The following is a 22,705-nucleotide window of genomic DNA, read 5'->3' as shown; positions in this document are numbered from 1 at the left end:
GAAGGGAATGCCAAGCGGCGGGAATAGAGCGAACAGCGCCACCTGCTGAAGGGCCGGAGTCGGTGTAAATGGCGCACCGCGCAGTCGTGGGCGGGGTGGGGGGGGGGGGGGGTGTCTTCCGCAGGGCCCAGAACCAGATGATGGATCTATTTGCCGTCTGAACAGGTCATTGTAGAGAGAAAGTTTAATTCTGGATCTCACCAGGCCACTTTGCGCCAGAGAAAGGTCAGCTGGTTCCTGGCAGGAAAGTAAGAGAGTACTGCGTCTCTGCTTGCCTCTCTTCCACGAATATTTATGCCTGTTAGTTCTGAACTTTCCCCCAAGACCGAAACCTCAAAATAATAAAATATACTCTGCTGAGACCAGACAAAAGGGACATGAGAAGAAGGAGCAATACGAAGACGTTTATTCAACTAACACGTTCACGTGGTTATGAATTCCTAGTGACCCACTAAATACCCTTCCCCAGATAAGTGCCTTTTTTTCTTTTACACTTCCCATTTTTTCCTCTTTAAAAAAAAATTTTTTTTAAGTGATCTCTGCACCCAATACTGTAACCCACAACCAAGAGATCAAGAGTGGCACCCCTTCCTCTTGTACAAACACACGTACATGGAGAAGGCTGGGAAAGGTGCTGATCCTTTGTGGACAGCCTCAGTTTTCCCACACTACGATGCACTGAATGTCTGCGTCCTCCCCAAAACCTTGGGTTGAAACTAACCCAAGGTCATGGTATTAGCAGGTAGGCCTTTGGGAGGTGACTGGGTCCGAAGGAGGGGAGCCCTCACCAATGGGATCAGTGCCCTTAGGAAAGAGGCCTGCCAGAGCGCCCTCCCCTTCCGCCACCCAGGTGAGGTTCCCGGTGGAAGACAGCCCCCCATGAATCAGGAAGCACGCCCACACCAGACTGAACCTGACCCTGCAGGCAGCCTCATCGCGGACGTTCAGCTTCCCAGTCTGTGAGAAGTAAACTTCCACTGCTGAGAAGCCACCCAGGACGCGGTATTCAGTTACCACAGCCCAAATGGACCGAGTCACCCTCTTCCTCCCATCCTTCCCCCCTCCTTGCCCTGCCCTCTTTCTTGCCATTCTCCTCCCTCCTAGTCCCATTTTCCTCGTACATTTCAAGGTACCTGTACATTTCCACGTTCCCCTGATTAATACACTGGCACGGCCAGGAGACAGGTGGGAAGGTGACGTCCGCCGTGCTGCCAGGGCCCACACGGCTCCAAGGGCCGTACCTCCCACGGCACATGATACTTCTGCCTCATGCCTTTGGATTTTCAGCCACAGGAATACAGACAGTACCCTTAATTTCACTTTTTCCACCTAACCTAGCAGCCCAATGGCGGGGGGCACTAATTTCCCTGGTTCCACTTCGTGACAAAATATAGCAGTTCTAGATCCTATGCTTCACAGCCTTCTTGTTAACTCGTTTTAGGATTAAGAAGTTCCAAAGGTACTCTCATTGTGATTTAGATTTTTCTATCTTGTAGCAACTTCAGAAAGAATACCATAGAAACACCTAATGTTGTCAGACCTAACCTAGAAGGGAAATTTTATCTTTTCTAAAAACAACAGATAAACAGTTTTCTTTGGTAGATTTTTGCTAATTAATTGTACTTAAATATGTTGCATTTTTTAGAAGATGTACAGGTTTTACATTTCAGGAAACTCTAGAGGAAAAGGGAGTTCATAAGAAAAAGGTCTAAGAAGAAAACAAACAAACAAACAGATCCTTATTTACTTAGCTCTGAGACTGAAGTCTTATGTGAAAGTTCTTTCCTGGATGTAGTACCTTTGTCCTGGCTGTCTCCCAGAGTGAGGTCCCGGGCCCCTGGCTGCTAGAGCTCATGGGACCACCCCCTTCCTAGGCCACCTGTTGAACTAAGTAGAAGAGAGGCCTTAATTAAGATGTACCTTATGACTAATGCGTTCTTGTGGACTTGCTGTTAAACGTTTTATTCTTTTAGTATTAGGTCTTTATAAAGATTTTTAAAATAACTTGTAACTGCAAAATAAGACTGTCTGCATTTCAAATCCTGTTTATTTTACAATGTGGAGGCATTTGTCCTATTAACTGGGCAGCCTTTCCTTATGATGTGAATCTGGCACATTAAATCTTCTGTTTTTAAAGTAGAATTCTCCTGCCTGAGGACAGCCATCATTCTATTTTCAAAATGTACTGTCCCTTTTAATAATATCCAGAAATTAGCCAACCAGAAAATTTTGCCCTAAGAATAGGCTATGTTACCTTGGTGGCTTACTTGACTTGGGTTTGCTGTGAGACGCTAGGTCAAGCCATCCTGACCTCCAGTTCTCCCAAAATGCACAAAATATTTTTAATAACCTTCTCCACTAGACATCTGTTTATTTTGCAATGAACAATTAAAGGCATTTCTGCTTCAGGGCACAGAGCGCAAACCAAGTACAGTGCTGTTTTTGTCCCACCTCAGTTGATGTAGACTAAGGATGCCCTTTAAAAGAAAGAAAGTTATGAATAAAAATAGGGTGTCACAAAGCAAATCATAGAAACGGATGAAGAGTCTCATCGAACTCTGGTGCGTACCACTCGTCGGCCACCAGCTGTTTGAATCCAGTGACCATGGGATTTTCCTAAAGTTAGAAAACTCCTTTGACTCACATATGGGGACCTTCAGAGGGGACTTCTCCTGAATCCTTGGGAGGCAGAGCCATGTCCTCAGCGACGTGGGTTCGATGAACCGGCCACACAGGTTAAGAGATAGCAATTCCGGTGCTGGGTATCAACCTCAGAGTAGGAGCTTCAAACTAGAGAACGGAGGCCCGCAGCCAGTTTTCAGCGGGTAATTCCAGACTTTTATCTTCCATGTACGCTCGGCCTACAGCTGAACTCCCTGAGAACCAGTGTAGTTAGGTGGCCCCCGTGGTTCCTAGTCCCTACCTCCCCTTCACAGAGGCCCTTTCTCCACTTTAAAACAGAAAGGGATACCGGTCTCCATGTGAATGCTAAACGATATATTGCCCCAAAGGCAAAAACCTGAAAGGAGCTAGAGATAACCTGAAACAATATTAATGTTGAGAAGCTGAATGAGTTTACCAACTAACAAACACTTTTGAATGTTAGCCTAACATTACCTGTTTCCTAGTGAACTGACAGAAGACCCGTGCAAAGTGTTCACTGATAAATCGTTAAAAATAAGACCACTAAGTGATGTGTGGCATATAATTTGGAAAGCTTTCAAATAAATGAGCAACGTCACCTACACAATTTATTCCAATGGCCATCTACTTATTTATGTGAACAATATTCCTCAGTGTTTACAATATGAAAAGTAAAACCTGGGGATAAACTGATGCTGACCCTGTCTCCTTCTAGAAATAAGTAAAATTCATTCATGATCTACAAATGAATTTCTTAGTGGGGGATGGGCCAGATGGGTGAGTGGCACTAAGGAGGGCACTTGTGATGAGCAGTGGGTGTCATATGTAAGTGATGAATCACTGGGCTCTACTCCTGAAACCAATATTGCACAATATTCTACTCCGGAAACCAATATAACTAACTAGAAGTTAAATAAACACTTGAAACTAACTAACTAACTAAATAAATACATAAATAAACAAATGTAAATAAGAGCATTGCACAAATAGGCATATTTAGAATCTTCTCAGGAGATGAAATGGTAAACTTTGGCCTCAGAAAAATAAATACATCAATTAATTAATTAGTTAGTTGGTTAATTAATTAATCAGAAGAAGGAAAAAATCAATTTTTAAAGCTCTGTTAACTTATGTTTAATAATTATTAACCTTTAAAAGCACTTTATTGTAGGGAGGGGGACAAAACATAAGAGACTCTTAAATATGGAGAACAAACAGAGGGTTACTAGAGGGACTGTGGGAGGGAGGATGGGCTAAATGGGTAAGAGGCATTAAGGAATCTATTCCCGAAATCATTGTTGCACTCTATGCTAACTAATTTGGATGTAAATTTAAAAAAATTAAATAAAATAAAATCAAAGCACTTCACTGGTCAAATATGAACTAAAAATAATGATGATTCAGAAAAAACCTTAACCATTAGGAGTATTATGGTCAAGGAAAGTTAATGTAATTTAATTTAAAATTTATATATACATTGTGTCGTAGGGAAATATGGTAAGTGACCAATAAAAAACATTCACACATAATGTGTAATACATTCAGATAAAAATCTGTAGAATTTTAGCAGTAGAAAGAAAATTCAAGCGCAGAAAGAAAAAGAAGTGATGTAAAATTTCCCACTGTAAGAGACCTTGTTCATACTGTTAACATTTGATGGATAATAGTGAGTATCAAATCACTCAACTGGAGTATTTACACTCAATTGGATACACTGAAGAATCCTACTTTTAAATGCTAATGTTTACATCACAAGGAAATTAATTCCTTCGCAACTACTGAAAGTTATGTCGTCTCCTTCTGTTTAGAAAAATCTATGTAAATATATGAATAGTTTCAAAATTAAATCCGATTTTCCAACTGACCACAATATAAAATTAGTGACGACAAAAAACAGGAATAAGAGCAATAATGATATTACCTACCACCAGTTTTTATTACTAACATTTGTTGACAACATTCAGAAATGTCTAATGTTGAAGTCCCGGTAAAAAGTTTAATTCCAATTCTAAATGTATAAGGAGGCGAAGTTTTTCCAAGTTGCGGGTAAGCTAGCAAGTTTAAAGACCCCCATCCTACAGGAACGTTCGTATATGTCATACAAACACATACATAGGGATGTGCGCGCAAGTATCTGAAAGAGCAAAAAGTCAGAACCTAAACGTCCATCAATATGTTCAAGTAAAATGTGATATTTTCATGCAATAGAGTGTTACATACCAGGTTAGAAGGACTAGATTAATTTATCAACATGGGAATATCTCAAAATTTACCAGACTGTAGTTAAATGTCATCCTCAGACTTACAGTGGGTTCATCTTTCTCTCATTTCCTATCCTCCTCACAACAGAGAAACCAGTCCAGGAGGCAGGAGATCCGCAGGCTGTGTGACATCATCCAAACCTTGACCCTGGAGCAGAGAACTTTGAATGGGTGTGTAACATGATCATACCGCAGTTACCATCCTGAAGGCTCCACAGTTGTCTGAGGCATTTTAATGACCACCCCCTGCAGGGAGTGGGGGAGGGGTATGAAAAGGGCCAAAGAACCAATCAGAAGGAAAAGAATTTCCCCATCTTCTTTCTGAAATCTCTACTTGCCTGGAAAGAAGTAAGCTATTTAGGGTGGATACAGGAAATAATGATCTTGCATATATCAAATGCTGAGAAAAGCAGAAAGTGACTCCTGGCAAGAAATTAATTTCTGTGATAATAAAATCACAGTTCACGAGTTGGCTTCTGTAAGAATGCAAAATCCATAATGCCCACCAATGACAATTAAGTTCTTTGCCTATTTGCGTGAATGTCGTTCCTCTTTCTGCTTAGAAAAATCTACTTAATGCAACTACGTGGATGGAACTGGAGGGTAATATGCTAAGCGAAATTAGTCAGAGAAAGACAAAAATCATATGACTTCACTGCTATGAGGACTTTAAGAGACAAAACAGATGAACATAAGGGAAGGGAAACAAAAGTAATATAAAAACAGGGAGGGGGACAAAACAGAAGAGACTCATAAATATGGAGAACAAACTGAGGGTTACTGAAGGGGTTGTGGGACGGGGAAATGGGCTAAATGGGTAAGGGGCACTAAGGAATCTACTCCTGAAATCATTGTTACACGATATGCTAATTTGGATGTAAATTTTAAAAAATAAAAAATAAAATTTAAAATAAAAACTGATAAAAGAAAGAAAAATCTACTTAAATATTTGAATATTTTCAAAATTAAGTCCTGTTTTCCAACTGACCACAATATAAAATTAATGACAACAAAAAATGGAGATAAGAGCAATAATGATATTATCTACCACCACTTATCATTATTAACATTTGTTGGTAACATTTAGCAATCTATAAGGTCATTAAAGGACATCTATATGGTCTGATGAAGACTTCTGGCATCTTCACACTTTTTCTCTTAGGTCTCTGCATATGTGTTTTTATAGGGACAGCCTGGGGTGAGTACTATAATACAAATAATAATGAGTATTTACTGATTACATACTACTGTTAAGTGATCTACACAAATATGTCTCCTGTATTTCTTACCACTTGACCCTACCTATCCTGCCTCTTTACCACAAGTACTGAAGTCACCCCTCTCTTATAACAGCTGAGGCCTTATTACCATTGCTACAGTCTTCCACCTTCAGGAATTTTCTCGCTAAGGTCCCCGGTATTCTGCAAGTCCTCTCCCAGCAGATCCATCCTATCATTTTACCAGACATGCCCACACAGGTCCAAATCTCCAGAGTGAAGCAGCCTTCATACAGGTACCCCTACCAAAGCGGAGAGAGAGGAGAAAACAATGTTATTGGATTGACTATATACATTAACCCTGATAATGTATACTGAAAGGAAGATGTAGGGCCGTGGTCCTGGACATAAAAGTAAACTGGATTGCCACTGCCGGTAAATATTTCCAGCGTTTTGCTGTGCTTAATTATTTCCTATCATTCCATAATTCTCTTCGGATCACAGAATGAAGAATTTCTTGAGTCAGATACTCTGGGTGTCAGTTTACAGCAAACACTCTACCTGAGTCACCTTTTGCTTCCCTATACCCCATTCATCGCTGCCTTACCCTAAAAAGGGAGGTACTCAACTATGTATACTCAGACCATAAATTCCTTGCAAGGCTATTACTTGGCAAGTTACTCAATCTCTCTGTTTGCCAGTGTCATCCACCGTATAGTGGGGACAATAATAGTACTGATTCATACGGCTGTTATAAGGATTAAGGGAAGAGAAATGTATCTCTCCGAACAAGTCTGACACGTGGTAAACACTAAATGAGCATTCACTGTTAGCTGTTGTTATTACCGAGTGAGGAGATACAGCCTGTTCCTCTGTATTTTCCTTCTGCCATCTCAGACACCTTGCACGCTGTCCGCCATCTGGAAGCTTCCAGTAAATGCCGAATGAATGTCGAACAATTATCAACAAGTGCAAGATGGGAGATGATATGGGAATAAGGATTCCCCCAGTCCTTCAGGATGTCCCAATAAATAGTACGTTTAAAAGGATTTTAGGTCTTTTATTCATAGATCTTCTGTCATACCAATGTTTCAGTTAACAGTTTAAAAAAGCAGCACTGGCCACTGAGTCACTCTAGAGTCTGGACTTGGTAATCAAATGGTCCAATCACACTGCCCTGTCACATGCTTCTCTTAAGTCACATGTCCAACATTGTGACATAGCAAGAATGCTCACAAACTCCTTTTTCCACCCATTCAAAGTTCTCTGTGGCAGCAAGACTCAGGAGATGCCACCTCCCCCACGGACTAGATGGCTTCCTGGATAACGTCTCCTACAAACTAGAAGGATGCTAATCCCAGCCCAACTGGGCAAGCAACAAACCCCCCAGGGGCTTCCCGAGAACCTGCCCGATGCACAGCCCTCAGAAGGTACAGTAACATTCAGAGTCAAAACCTCATCCACACTCTCTAGTTTAAATCCTGACAACTCCTAACTACGGCGCGGTCGTCACTTCAGTGATGCTACTCCCACTCTGCACTGAACTTTCTTGAAGGCTAGAAAACAAACAAAAAAACCCCATCTTGTGTAAACCTCTGTACTTCTCACAATGCCCTGCACAGTTTTTTCCATACCAGACAGACACTCGGTTAAGTATTTATAAAGTCAACGACTGAAAGGCTACGCACTTTTACAAATATACACATAACCATACGAATATAACTTATCGGCTGGGTATAATATAACCCTTAGGTAATAATATTCATACATCACATTACGTTATCATGTCATGTTATGCAAACCTTTTCTGTCAATACTTTGGCGTGGGATATTATCTGGAAAGACCTTAATCACCATTTCTATCTTTTGTTTCCCAAAGGGAACATCAACAGAGGAAGTGTCAGTCTTAGTGAATATCCTGTGCCCTGAGGGTAGGGAGGTGGGGGGTAGGCCCACGAGACCGTGTTAATTACAGACCAAACACAGTAATATACCTTTTCTCAGCTGCGGCACAAATAACCAGAATTCCCGGAACGTGGACACCTACTTCTATCCAAGAGGCTAACTTTTCTCTTTCAAACAAGCTCTGGTGGGATTATTTTTCTCTAATGCTGCTCTTTTGATGTTGTCTAAGACGGAAGTGTCCAAGTCACAACTGGGGTTCAGTTTCGCAAATCCTACGTATTAACTCTGGAATAATGTAACGCTTTGACAAAACTCTAGTGTGGGAGGGGGAAACAAGTGTTCTTATCCTAGAATAAGTCATGGGCTTTTATTTTCAAGGGAGCCCCAGGCGAGTCAAGCCAAGGCCTTCTGGCCAGTGGGGCCAGAGTCAAAGCTGGGCGCTGGCCCTGACCCGCAGGACGGTATGGACAGGTGGAGTAGGAGCGGGGGCGGGGCAAGCCCCCCAGGAAGAGACGCAAGCTGGATGAGGGAAAGGCTTTACCCTCAACGATCCTCAACGATCAGCAGCTCTTCAAAGCCAGCTCTACCGATTAGCACAAGTTCACGGAGGTAGAAGACTGCGGCAAAGGGAAAAGGAAAAGGGAACACCTGAGATGGCTTCTGTTAAGTGAGCAGAGAAGGGTCCCGTGGTTCCTTTCTGCTCCCCACTCAAGTACGGTTTATCCGGCACCTACTCTCGTGTCCTGTGTTTTACCGTGCTGTGTGGGGGAGAAGCGGGGACTGTGGCCTTCTAACCACATGCTCTTTGAAATAAGCTTCTCCAAGGCATGAAATAAATAATAAAAAGAATTGGTCCATGCAGGACGTAGGTCACTTAGCCTTGAGATTATTTACAGTGAAATCTGAAGCAAACTTAGTCAAGGGGACTAGGACCCAAACAATCAAGCAGTAAATTAATTCAAAACACTGACATACCAGAAAACATATTTGAGGTATTATAACTAAACAATAAAAAGCACTAAAGCTACCAGTCTAGTTTTGGGGAATCGTTTCCTCTTTCTGGAAATTCAGCTAAATATAAATTGTTAGCAAACCTTGGGGAAAACATGTTCGGTGGAACTATGCAGAACTACACGGAAAGGCTACGAGTTGGGGAGAGTGACACAATCAAGGTGGAGCGCCATGAATTTTTTTCATGAGTATTTTGGCAAATGTCTTCAATTAGCTTGGATGGCCACAACAAACTACCTTAGGCTGGATGGCTTACACAACAGAAATTTATTTTCTTATAGCTCTGAAGGCTGTGAAATCCAGTATCAAGGTGGTGGCCAACTGAATTCCTGGAGAGGGTGCCCGTCCTGGCCCGGAGATGGCCACCTTCTCTCTGTGACCTCACAGGGCACGGAGGGTGGGAGGAAGAGAGAGCATGACAACAAGTACACGCTGGTGGCCCTTTCTATAAGGACACTAATCCCATCAGAAGGGCTCAATCTCCATGGCCTCATCTAACCCCAATTACCTCCGAAAGGCCCTCTCTCCAACTACCATCATATTGGGGGTTAGGGCTTCAACATATGAATTCTAGAGAGACATGAACATTCAGTCCATGACAGCAAATAAAATATATTATTCCAGCTCTAGGTACAATGGAGTAAGTGCATTCTACCCTTTCTCACTGAATGCTGCTATAAAACCTGATGGAACACATGGAACAGCCATTTGAGGAGTCCATAAATAGAAGCAGGTGAACTGGGAAAGAAGACCAGAATTCGAAGCACCACTGAATCAGCAGTGAGTGTTTTCTGTTTTGTTTTTCCCCTGCTAGCACCCCCTGGCCTAGATGTAAAGCAGCCTAAAACTCAGGATGGGCACCAGGGCCCTGAAGAAGCCCTTCAGTTCTGTTCTGGCTCAAGGACCAGGAAAACATTTCCTAAGGCTCAGAGAGTCTCAGGGAAGCCTGCCATCTTTTGTTCTTTCCTCTGTTCTCTAGTGCCCCGGCCCCGGGAAATCCTGCCACCCCAGCAGTAGCAATGCCTCCAACGGCAGTGGGGGCCCACAGGCACCAACATCTCTGAGGGAGGGAAACCTTCTTCTACAGAGAAGCTGTGGTTCCAGGAGGAGGTACAAATCATAGTCGGTGCTTCCTCTCTGTCCCTCCATTGCTTGGCCCCAGACACGGGCCTATCCCAGGAAGTAGGCTGTGCAACAGCAAAGCTAAAGCACTAGCTTTCTGGATATAGGACTCAAAGAGGAAGTCCAGGGAGCCGGCAAGTACCAGAGATTATGGAGAAGGAGAAACTCAGGAAAGTTAACAGGTAAAGCTGATTAGAGACTCTTAGGCTCCCCCTCAGGCTACACAAGGACAGAACAGACCTAGACAGCACAGCGAAGACTCTGGGACTGAACTGAAGGACAGACCACCACACGTGTCCCAGATTGTGGCACACACGGAAGACAGATCCAAATAGCACTGCAAATGCTTTGAAAACAGAATTGACATGGAAACTACAAAATAGTGCTTAGAATTTGTAGCCTGAACCCAACCACCTCTATTGCCTGCTAGAACAAAAATATTAATATCCTGCACAGGATTTAAACAAAACCTAGAGAATTATGATATTCTAATGTTTTTTTCAATTTTTTTTAATGTTTATTTATTTTTGAGAGAGAGAGAGAGAGAGAGAGAGAGAGAGAGAGAGAGACAGAGTGTGAGCAGGGTAGGGACAGGGGGAGAAGGAGACACAGAATCCAAAGTAGGCTCCAGGCTCCCAGCTGTCAGCACAGAGCCCAACACAGGGATCGAAGCCATGAACTGTGAGATCATGACCTGAGCCAAAGTCAGATGCTTAACCAACTGAGCCATCCAGGCACCCCCAAGAGTCTTATAATATTCTTGGGGCGCCTGGGTGGTTCAGTCAGTTAAGTGTCCGGCTTCAGCTCAGGTCATGATCTTACGGTTCATGGGTTTAAGCCCCATGTCAGGCCCTGTGCTGACAGCTCAGCGCCTGGATCCTGCTTCAGATTCTGTGTCTCCCTCTCTCTGTCCATTCCCTGCTCATGCTCTGTCTCTCTCTCAAAAAAAAAAAAAAAATTAAAAGAAAAATTTTTAAATAAAAAAAAATCTTCTAAATGTCTGCAATACAATTCAAAATTATTCAGCATACACAGAACCAGGAAAATCTCAACTCACATGTGAAAAGACAGTAACAGGGGACAATGCGGACATGATGTAGATGTTGGGATTAGATAACCAAGGCTGTAAAGCAGTTATTATAAAAGTGTACCAAGGAGTAAGGGGAGGGGCACTAGGTGGTTCAGTTGGTTGATTCTCTGACTCTTTATTTCAGCTCAGGTCATGATCTCACAGTTTGTGAGATCGAGCCCCATATTGGGCTCTGCACAGATAGCACACAACCTACTTGGGATTCTCTTACCCTCTCTCTCTGCTCCCCCCCCAAAAAAAATAAATAAGTAAACATTTTAAAAAAAGGAGAGGAAATATCCTTGAATACAAACACTGAAGATATAAACAACAAAACTGAATTTTATAACTGAAAAATACAATAACCAAAATAAACTCCGTAGATGGACTCAATCACAGAACAGAGATGACACAGGAAAGCATCAGAGAATTTGAAGATAACTCAACAGAAATTATTCAATTTGAACGATGAAGAGAAAAATAATGGGAAAAAAATGAACAGTGCATTAGGGACCAATATAACAAAACTGAAAGATCTAATATCCACGTTACTGGAGATCTAGAAGAGGAATAGAAAGAATACAATGCAGTTAAGACATATTGGAAAAGATAATTAAAAATTTTCTGAATTTTGTAAAAAACAGAAACATACAGAGTCAAGAAGCTCAGTGAACTCTGAACATGATAAACCCAAAGAAATGCATGCCCAAACATAGTATAATCAAACTGCTGATAATTGAAGACAAACAAAAAGAATCATGGAAGCAGGCAGAAAAAAAAAAGAGGCATTATTTGCAAGGCAACAACTCAATGATTGTACGTTTCTCATCAGAAACTATGGAGGGTAGCATAAAATGGAACAGCTTAAAGTGCTGGAAGAATAAAAACCAACCCTTCAACCCAGAGTTCAAAATCCAGGAAAAATATTCTTCATAAATGAAGTTGAAACAAACACATTCTCAGGGAAGGAAAACAGAGAATTCATTGCCACCAGACCTGTTCTAAAGAACTGCTAACGGAAGTTCTTAGAAGGGAAATTATACCATGAGGAAACCTGGAACATTGGGAATGGATGAGGAACAACAGAAATCGTAAATATCTAGGTAAACATAATAGGCTATTCTTCTCTTGAGTTCCTTAAAATACAGTTCATGTTTGAAAGCAAAAGTGTCTTATTGAACTTTCAACCTATGTAAACGCAATACATAAGACAATTGTAAAATAGAGCGTAAAGAGATCTAAGTGAAATAATGATAAGACTTCCACATTCCACTTGAAATGAATGGTAACATATATTGATTCCACATAGATTGCGGAAAATCAAACATTTATATTTTAATCCCAAGAGCAACCATTAGGGCTTTTTTTTTTTTTTTTTTACAAAGATATATAGTGAAAAACACAATAGATAAAAGAGAATACTAACAAAAATTCTATGTCCCAAAATAAGGCAGGAAAGAGAAAACAGAGAAATGAGGGGGAAAATTCAAAAAAGGAAATCAACAAAAAACAAATATATCAAAGAGCCAAATAAATCAAGAATTGCATTAACTGGAAATGGTCTTAAATATGACAATTAAAACACACAAAGTGGCAGAATGGATACAAAGAATATCTGAATTCAAATAAAATAAAAGGTTAAAATAAAAGGTTAAAAAGAAAAGGATGGAAGAATATATGCTATATGAGCACGAATCAAAACAAAGTGGAGCAGCTATATTAACATCAAAGTAGACTAAAGAGCAAAAATAAACCAAAATTATCAAAAGTTGGAGCATTACCAAATGCATGAATCAAAAACTAAAAGAACCGAAAGGAGAAACAGACACAACTACAATTACATTTGGAGATTTCAACGCTCCTCTCTCAGCAATGGACAGAACTAGTAAACAAAGTTGGCAAGGATATAGAAGAACCGAACACCACCACCAACCCAACTAGATTCAACAGATATTTACAGATTACTCCACCCAACAATAGCAGATCATTTCAAATGTATGTGGAATGTTCGCCAAGACTGACAATATCCTGGATCATAACACCAGCCCAAAAAATATGTGAAAGAATTGTAATCACACCAATTATGCTCTCCAATCATAATGGATTTAAATTAGGATTAAATAACAGGAAAAATGAAAAGAAAATCTAACATGTGTAAACGACACCCTTGTAAATAACTTATGGTCAAAGAGAAGTCAAAAGAGAAAGGTAAAAATATTTTGAACTGAATAAAAATGAAAACACAACATGTCAAAATTTGTAGGCTTCAGCTAAAGCAGTGCAAGAGAGAAATTTACAGCATTAAATGCTTAGATTTAAAAAAGAAGGAAGGTGTCAAATTACTGATCTTAAAAACACAAACAAACAAACAAAAACAAAAGCCAAAAAAGAGCAAAATAAACCTAAGGCGAGCAGAAGGAAGGAAATAAAAAAGCTAGGGGCAGAAATAAATGAAATTGAAGAAAAATTAATAGAGAAAAGTAATGAAAAACTGATCCCTTAAGATAAATGAAATTTATAAATCTGAACAAAGAACAAATACAAATGACCAATATCAGGAATCGAAAAGAGGATATCACTACAGAACCTGATATAACAAGGGAATGCAAAAAGCAACTCTAAACACATAAATATGACCTAGGTAGAATTAACAAGTTCTTGAGAGCAAACTACTAAAATTCATTAGAGAGAAAATAGACAACCTAAAGAATCCTGTAACTATACATTTTTTAAAAACCTTCCAAAATAATTTTCCAGACCTAGACAGTTACACTGTAGAATTCTACTAAACATATAAAGATGAACTACCACTTTAACACAAACTATTCCAAAAACAGAAGAGGAGGGAACGCTTCCCAAGTCATGTTTATAAAATTGACATTACCCAGATATGAAAGCCAAACAAAGGTGATAAAAAAAAACCAAACAACAAACAAAACAAAAACAAACAAAAACTATAGGTTAATATGTCTTATAAACATTGATATAAAAAATCAGGGAAAACCTTAACAAATTGAACACCTAAGTATTTTTTTAATTATACACTGCCACAACCAAGCAGAGCTTATCCTGAAAAGTCAAGGCTGCTTCAGTATTTTAAAAAAATCAATGTAATCTACTTTATTAGTAGACTAAAGAAGAAAAGCTGCATAATTATGTCAGCTGATAAAGAAATAGCACTTGAAAAAATTCAATATCCATTCAAGATAAAAAAAAAAAAAAGTCAGCTAACTAAGAAAGAAGGGGGCTCCCTCAACCTCATTAAAGTTCATGTACAAAAAGCTAACAACTAATATCATACTTAGCGATGAAAAGCTGACCGCTTTCCCCTTCAGATCAGGAACAAGACAAAGATGTCCCCTCTCACCATCGCTATTTAATGCTCTACTAGAACTCCTAGCCAGTATAATAAGGCCAGAATAAGAGATAAAAGGCATAAACATTGAAAAGGGAGAAACGAAAATGTCCCTATTTGCAGATGACATAATTGAAACCAAAAGAAGTGACCAAAGAAACCTCCCCCTTGAACTGAGTAAAGTTAAGGTCACAGGACATAAGGTAAAACACAAAAATAATCTTATCTGCATACCAGCGGATGAACAACCAAAATTGATTTTTTTTTTAAATCATTAGTATGGCTCCTAAATTATTTAAATACTTAAGAATAAATTTAACAAAACATAAACAGGATCTGTAGGCTAAAAACTACAAAACACTAATAAAAGAAATTTTTAAAAAAGACCTAAATAAACAGGAAGACATATCATGTTCAGGGACGAAAAAACTCAGCTCCCTAAGCCCATGTACAGATTTAACTCAATTCTATTAAATATCCCAGGAGGATTTTAGTAGATACAGGCAAGCTGATTCTAAAATTAACAAGGAAATTCAAAGGAAATAGAAAAGGCAAAATAAGTTTGAAAAAGAATAATGTTGAAGAAATCACACTACCTGATTTTTTAAGTTATGCCATAAAGCTAGATTACCCAAGACAGGGTGGTGACAGTGGAGGGGCAGCCACATAGATCAGAGGGACAGAACAGACAACCCAGAAAGAGATCCTCACAAATACGGCCAAGTGATTTTTGACAAAGGTCCAAAGGATAGTCTTTCCAACAAAAGGTGTTAGACATTCATACACTTAAAAATGAACCTCGACCCCAAATTCACACTTTATACAAGAATGAACTCAAAATGTATCATAGATTTAAATGTAAAATATAAAGCTTGCCAAAGAAATCTTTAGAGAAAGTCTTTATGACCTAGGTATGGCAAAGAGTTCTTACACATGATACCAAACACATGATCCATAAATGAAAAAAACTGATAACTTGGACTCGATCCAAACTTAAAACCTTACAAAAGACACTAGCAAGAGCATAAAAAGATAAGACTAGAAGAAAACATTTGCAAATCACATACTGACAAAGGCCTTGGATCCAGAATACGTAAAGAATCCTCCAAGCTTGGGGTGCCTGGGTGGCTCAGTCGGTTAAGCGGCCGACTTCGGCTCAGGTCATGATCTCGCGGTCCGTGAGTTCGAGCCCCGTGTCGGGCTCTGTGCTGACAGCTCAGAGCCTGGAGCCTGTTTCAGATTCTGTGTCTCCCTGTCTCTGACCCTCCCCTGTTCATGTTCTGTCTCTCTCTGTCTCAAAAAAATAAATAAACGTTAAAAAAAAAAAAAATTAAAAAAAAAAAAAAAAAGAATCCTCCAAGCTCAACAGTAAGAACACAACCAACCCAATTGTAAAATAAACCAAAGACCTGAACAGGTGTTTTGCCAAAGTAGATTAATGAATGGCAAATAAGCTCACGAAAAGATGGGAATATCATTAGCCATTAGAGGAAATGCCTATTAAAACCACAATTCGATACCTATTAGAATACTTAAAAAAATACCGATACTGTCAAGTTCTGGTGAGAATGCAGAAGAAACGGAATGCTCGCACATTCTCAAGGAAATGTAAAAGGGTACAGCCATTGTGGAAAAGAGTTGGGCAGCTCCTCATAAAGCTAAAAATACTTCCATCATGTGACCTAGCAATTCCACTCCTCAGTATCTATTCTAAGGGAACAAAAACTTCTGCTCACACAAACACCTACACACAAATGTTTATAAAAGCTCCGGTCATAATTACCAAAAACTAGAAACAACCTAAGTGTCCTTCAATGACTGAATGAACAAACTGTATGACCACGGAATACTACTCAGCGATAAAAACAAATGAATTACCGACGTATGCAACATCTTGGGTGCATCTCAAAGGAATGCCGAATAAAAGAAGCCAGTCTCAAAAGGTTACACACTGCGTGACTTAATTGACGTCTTATTCTCACAAAGACAAAACTCCAGGGATGGAGAACAGATCTGTGGGTGCCAGGGGTTGAGGAAGTAATTAAAAAGAGTCACACAAAGTAGTTTTGTAAGATAATGGAATTGTTACGTGTCTTGATTGCGGTGGTGGTTATATGAATCTATTGTATCAAAATTCTAAGACCTATACACACATGCACTTACGCACAATTTTACCATATGCTAATTTATTTTTATTTTTTTTTTTTAAACGTTTATTTATTTTTGAGACAGAGAGAGACAGAGCATGAACGGGGGAGGGGCAGAGAGAGAGGGAGACACAGAATCGGAAACAGGCTCCAGGCTCTGAGCCATCAGCCCAGAGCCCGATGCGGGGCTCGAACTCACGGACCGCGAGATCGTGACCTGGCTGAAGTCGGACGCTTAACCGACTGCGCCACCCAGGCGCCCCTACCATATGCTAATTTAAAATAACACTCAAATATGATACAATGCTGTTACAATATTTGAAAACAATTTTTATCAGAATAAGACCAAGATTCAGAGGCAGCCATTAACTTCTTCTTAGTTCTTCTTATGTTGTGGAAATATAAAACAGAACATTATTCGAACCCTAGTCTTGGGGTGCCTGGGTGGCTCCGTTGGTTGAGCGGCTGACTCTTGATTTTGGCTCAGGTCATGATCCCAGGTTCGTGGGATCAAGCCCCATGTCGGGCTCTGTGCTAGGCATGGAGCCTGCCTAAGATTCTGTCTTTCTCCCTCTTCCCCTCTCCCCTGTTTGCTTGTGCTCTCTCTCCAAAATGTGTGTGTGTGTGTGTGTGTGTATATATATATATATATGTGTATATATATATATATATATATATATATATATATATACAAGCCAGCCTAGTCTTGCTTAGAATGGAGTTAGATATTGCTTCCAATCAACATTTTGGACTCTCATAAATGTTCATAGTAATTCAAAAGATATTCTCTAATAATGTTTGCATAAAGCTTGGAGGTTGTGAATCTAGCAGCACTAATTCACTATACTTTGTTTTTTGCTTTTAAGAAGTTCTAACAATCTAAGTAACAGATTTTTTTTTTTTTAATTTCAACAAATTTGGGGAAGGGCATCAGTATGAACACAGGCTCTGGAACCAGACAGACTGGTTCAAATCCTAATTCTGCCATCTACTAGCTATTTGACCTTGGAAAGCTAGTGTTACTCTGTTACTTTACTTCTCGGTGCCTTGGTTTCCTTGTCTGTAGATAATAATAGTACTTACTACATAGGGTAAATATGAGTGAGAATTGAGTGAGTTAATATATGCAAAGCACTTAGAATAGTGCCTGGCACATATTAAATATTATATTGAGTGTCAGTTAAAGAAAATGCCCGTTTGTCAGTTACATTACCATATACGTATGCCACAGAATGGCAGAATTGATGAAATATTCAAAAATACTAGCATGACTCAAGTGAAATTTTACCAATTTATTAATTAATATAATAAAGATTTCATTGTAAGTTTCTGCGCTTGAGTCTCTCCCTCAAAACCGTGACAAACTTTGGCTCAGCTCTTGTGAGGATGATGAACGGGCTTCGTTAACAGCAAGTTCAGTAGGTATCTGGTGGCTGCCAGGACAAGGGAGCTAGTCTGACTCTGAGTTGTGCTGATACGTCTGTAGTGTCCTCACCAGTCATACCACTCTGAAGGCATATTTGTTCCATTCTCGGCGGCGCATTCAATCGGGTGACAGACATAGCCTACGCAGCCCCGCCGGCAAGAATGGGAACAGCAGATCGAAGTTCTAGGGGGGAAGGAATTTGGCTCTGTAAAAGGGCGAACACAGAAGAGCTCTTCAAACATGACCTGGGCTTCCCAACAGTTGGGAATCACATCACTGGGAATGTTCCAGTAAGTTTTATGACCAGTTGGTGGCACAATTTTGATAACAACCACCAGTCATTTACTAAATGCCTATTGTGTCTGTCCTAGGTCCTTTACATACAGTACCTTCAATCCTCCCCAAACTTATAATGCAGTCACTATTCACAAGTTATAGGCGAGAAACTAAGGCTCAGAGAGATTAAATTTCCTAAAACACATAGCTACGATGTGGCAAGGCTATGATCTGACCCAGGTCCCCTCAATTCCATAGCAGACATCCTTTCTACAATTCTACACTGCCTTGAGTTGAAGAGTCAATGACATTTAATATTCCTTTCAATCCTGAGAGAATGTGATTCCGGGAAATTCTATCCTTCTAAATCTGTATCTAGATCTTCCCTAACCGTTTCTATGACACTGGAACAGCAGGTGTCTTTATCAAGGGGAAAAATGCACGTCCTATCTTTCTTAATGTTAGTTTCTCACTTGAGTAAAGAGATGGGTTACAAGCTTAACCCACCACTCAGCATGTCAATAGTCAATGAAATTAACAATCAACTGTACTATGTAGAACAGGTGTGGCATTTCTTACTCCTGAATTTACTTCCTAGAGAATGAGATTTTAAAATCTTCTTTAAAAAAAAAAAGAGGAAATATTTTTTCTGTCAATAAAAGTTCCGAATGAACAAGTAAGTGGCGATAAATCTGTGTCCTCGCCCCTCCACTCTTCCTCTTTAGCTCTCTATTAAAACATGATAAATCTGTCACAGTCATCTCTCACCAACTGGAGGTAGTAACAGATACATTCCTGAAAAGTGTCCTGTTAGCTAAAACCTTCATTGGCAAGTTCCGGGTTTCACGGAAAATAGGGAATTTACAAGAGAATCCAACAATAATATTGATAATAAATTAAAAAAAAAAAAGACTCTTTTCCCTCTGTTGTTCATGAGCTCATATCCTGAAAGCCATGATCTGCTGTGGGAGATGGGGTTTATTTTATATTAACCACACTTCCCTTTTTAAAAAGTTCTTGGGGCGCCTGGGTGCCTCAGTCAGTGAAGCGTCCGACTTCGGCTCAGGTCATATCTCAAGGTTCATGACTTTGAACCTGGTGTCCGGCTCTGTGCTGACAGCTCAGAGCCGGAGCCTGCTTCCGATTCTGTGTCTCCCTCTGTCTCTGCCCCTCGTTGGCTTGCACTCTGTTTTTCTCTCTCAAATATAAAGATTAAAAGAAAAAAAAATTTTTAATTTCTTGTTGTAGCCCTTAATGTATTGATATTTAATGCTTTCTTGCATTTGCTTTCTGTGTAGTATCATTTTTGCCAGCCTCGACAACATTCTCAGTAGCCAGCTGGTCTCTCCACAAAAGGAGGGCATGGTGTTTCTAGACCCGGCTTCCTACTGTTGTTCTGTACTGTCATCTAGGGACAGGGTGGAGAATAGGAGACCTCCTCCATCTTCACCCTGTGACCTTCAGATGGGGTAGGAGTGGGGATGAGGGGAGGGATCACTGCAGCTAAGTTCTTTGGCGTAAAGCAACGAGACCCCTCCGGACATACCAAGATTTCAGACCTTCACAAACGTGAAACCACACTGTGGAAAATTTAGGACTGGCAAAATGGTGGGTGGCTCACCAAGTATTATTACACGAATCTTGGAAATCTTCAGTACTTAATATTTTAACTATACCCCCCAGAGCTAGAATTCAAATTTAGCATTCAGTTATGGGGTCCAAAGGGGGAAACATTCAAACAGAAGTCCCTCCACACTCAGGTCAGAAAGAATCATGGAGTCGTGGAATTAGGAGGCTGGTCCCACTTCCAGAGGAGGGAACCCAGAAAGCCTACCTAACACGGGACAGGCCACACAACTGGCCCTTTCATTTAGTATTCTCAGAGTTTCTCACACACCGTACCCAATAATCCGTGTCTTGCGTGTTTGAAACTATCCTGACGAGGCTGTATTTGTACCTGACACCTCAGTACTGATTGGGCACAGAGACGGAATTTGGGAATGATCATGAAAACGGAGCCTCATCGACCCCACATTCCTAAAGAAAGAGGAAGAATGTCCCCTGGAGAGGTTTTTAGTTGCCTTCTGCTTTTGCCTACATGTGTAAGTTCGAGTGCTGGAAATGTTTATGATTCACTCGGCTGAAGAAATATCATTATTTACTCTTCTCCCTCTCCCCACAAAAAACAGTCATTGTATTTCATGACTTTAGACACCATTCACTTAACTGTTCCTCGTTTACATCCAAGAGTTCCAAGGGAGGAGTGGGGGGAGACTCCTTAAATACTAGCCTATGACGACAACATGATAATAGACAATATAAAGCCAGTTTATCTAGCACAAGGAGAACTGAATGATGGATGGATCAGAATATGGAAGGTGGAATACTGTCCAGCCTGAGAATCAAGATCATCTAGACAGAATTCTAATGTTGCTTTCAGCTGCTTAAGAATCATTAGCATCTTGGGGCGGCTGGGTGGCTCAGTCGGTTAAGCGACTAACTCCAGTTCTGAGCAAGATCTCACAGTTCGTGAGTTTCAGCCCCGCATAGGGCTCCCTGTCCGCACACAGCCTGCTTCGGATCCTCTGTCTCCCTCTCTGTGCCCCTCCTCCGTGCTCGCTCTCTCTCTTCTCTCAAAAATAAACATTTTCAAAAAAATTTAAAAAAGAATCATTAGCATCTTGGGGCACCCGGATGGCTCAGTCTGTTGAGCATCCAATTCTTAATTTTGGTTCAGGCCATGATCCCAGGGTTGTGGGATTGAGCCACGAATTGGGCTCTGCACTGGGCATGGAGCCTGCTTAAGCTTCTCTCTCTCTCTCTCTCTCTCTCTCTCTCAAATAAAAATCAAACAACTAAACAAATAAATACAAAGAATCATTAGCATCTCAACACCATAGGGGGAAAAAACCACTGCTGGGGAGTCAACCTCTTTGTCTCCTTTCCTTAATGACCCCTTTTGTGATCCCCTGTTTACCTGAGAACACAGAAGACATAAAGAAATGGGTGTGGGCCATGCCTCTGGCACTGGGCCTCATTCAGCAATGACAGCTCCATTATGAGTCTGGAGTTCAAACTCAGTAAGAAGCAGACTGGAAAGGAGAAAGCTGTGTGAAACTCTATCAGGTATAATGTTTTGAAGCTGAATGGGACTTGATTTGTTTCCTGTACTTCTGTAACTCAAGTTACAGGCTTTTCTTTCTTCCTTTTTTTACTTACACCTTTGTTTTGTTTTTCCAGTTCCAGAAACATTGACACTAAAGAGACGAGAAAGCGATTTTAATGTTAGCTTGCCAGTCCTCTATTGCTGGGCCTTTTTAAGGTGAAAGAAGAAGGTCTAGTATGTATCTCAGTCTTAAACATCTAAAATCAGCAAGGTGTGACCTTGGCTTTGCCTTTGAAAGCCATGTACTCAAGCTCTAAACAGGACATTGCGTTTCTTTTGCTCAGCAAAACTCCTTCAATTTTAGGAGCGTTGGCCTGAGTTGCACATAGTAAATGTTGTTTTTTTTTAACTGTGTTGTGCTCAAATGAATTAAATTCTATACGAAGAATAGCAGCTCTGATGTTATGACAGTCCCCAAGTGTAATAAGAAAGTGGAGTTTGCAAAGGAAAGATCAGACATGCAAAGCATCGACGTCCAAAATCTCTGGCTGTAGTTTGCAAAGGAAAGATCAGACATGCAAAGTATCGACGTCTAAAATCTCCAGTCTGGTTCAGCATTTCACTTTCACCCACTGAACTAAGTTCTTTTTCTTGTGTAAAACCCACTCAGCAATCTAAGGCAGAAAGTTTTCCCTAAACAAATAAGAAATGGGGGTGAAATATGGGATAAACCTTGAGCTTAAAAAAAAAAAATCAATAGCTCTGTGAGGACTTGCATTTTTATAAGACGTTTTAGTCTTTAGAACTCCATGAAAGCAAGAAGTATAAGCTCAATAAATGGCTGTTATTAGACAGATGGGAACAACAGCCAGTATCAATAATGGTCTTTGGTGAACTGAGAAATATCCAGGTAGCTATTTTCATGGATTGATCAGTATTTTAAATGTAATTGTCTGGTGGTCATAAGGATGGAATCTTACGGGTTTTATAGAACTATCATAAATGGTTTCTTGACTACTAATCAGTAAGACTCAGCCAGATGAGTGTATTAAGATCGAGAATGAGAGAATCAAGAGGTCAGGGAGACAGGGGCACGGCCTTTTCACTAGTCAGAGGAAATATTCCCAGACAAGATGCCATGGTTAAAACTTGGGAGGTGAAGTCCTC

The 22,705-nt window shown here is 40.3% G+C and overlaps 1 protein-coding gene across 1 annotated transcript in view; it reads left to right on the top strand.

Moving 5' to 3' along the window:
- The first annotated feature begins 7,473 nt into the window (after positions 1 to 7,473).
- ATAD1 (ATPase family AAA domain containing 1) overlaps positions 7,474 to 22,705 on the top strand; it is a 73,766-nt gene continuing 58,534 nt past the window's right edge. Inside the window, exon 1 of the mRNA XM_015536261.2 lies at positions 7,474 to 7,551. The gene's annotated coding sequence lies outside the window, so the exon portion shown is untranslated. The remainder of the gene's footprint in view (positions 7,552 to 22,705) is intronic.

Source organism: Panthera tigris, chromosome D2 (genome assembly GCF_018350195.1).
Source record: "Panthera tigris isolate Pti1 chromosome D2, P.tigris_Pti1_mat1.1, whole genome shotgun sequence".
In the NCBI taxonomy this organism is placed as follows: Eukaryota; Metazoa; Chordata; class Mammalia; order Carnivora; family Felidae; genus Panthera; species Panthera tigris.
This window is presented reverse-complemented; position numbering and strand designations above follow the sequence as displayed.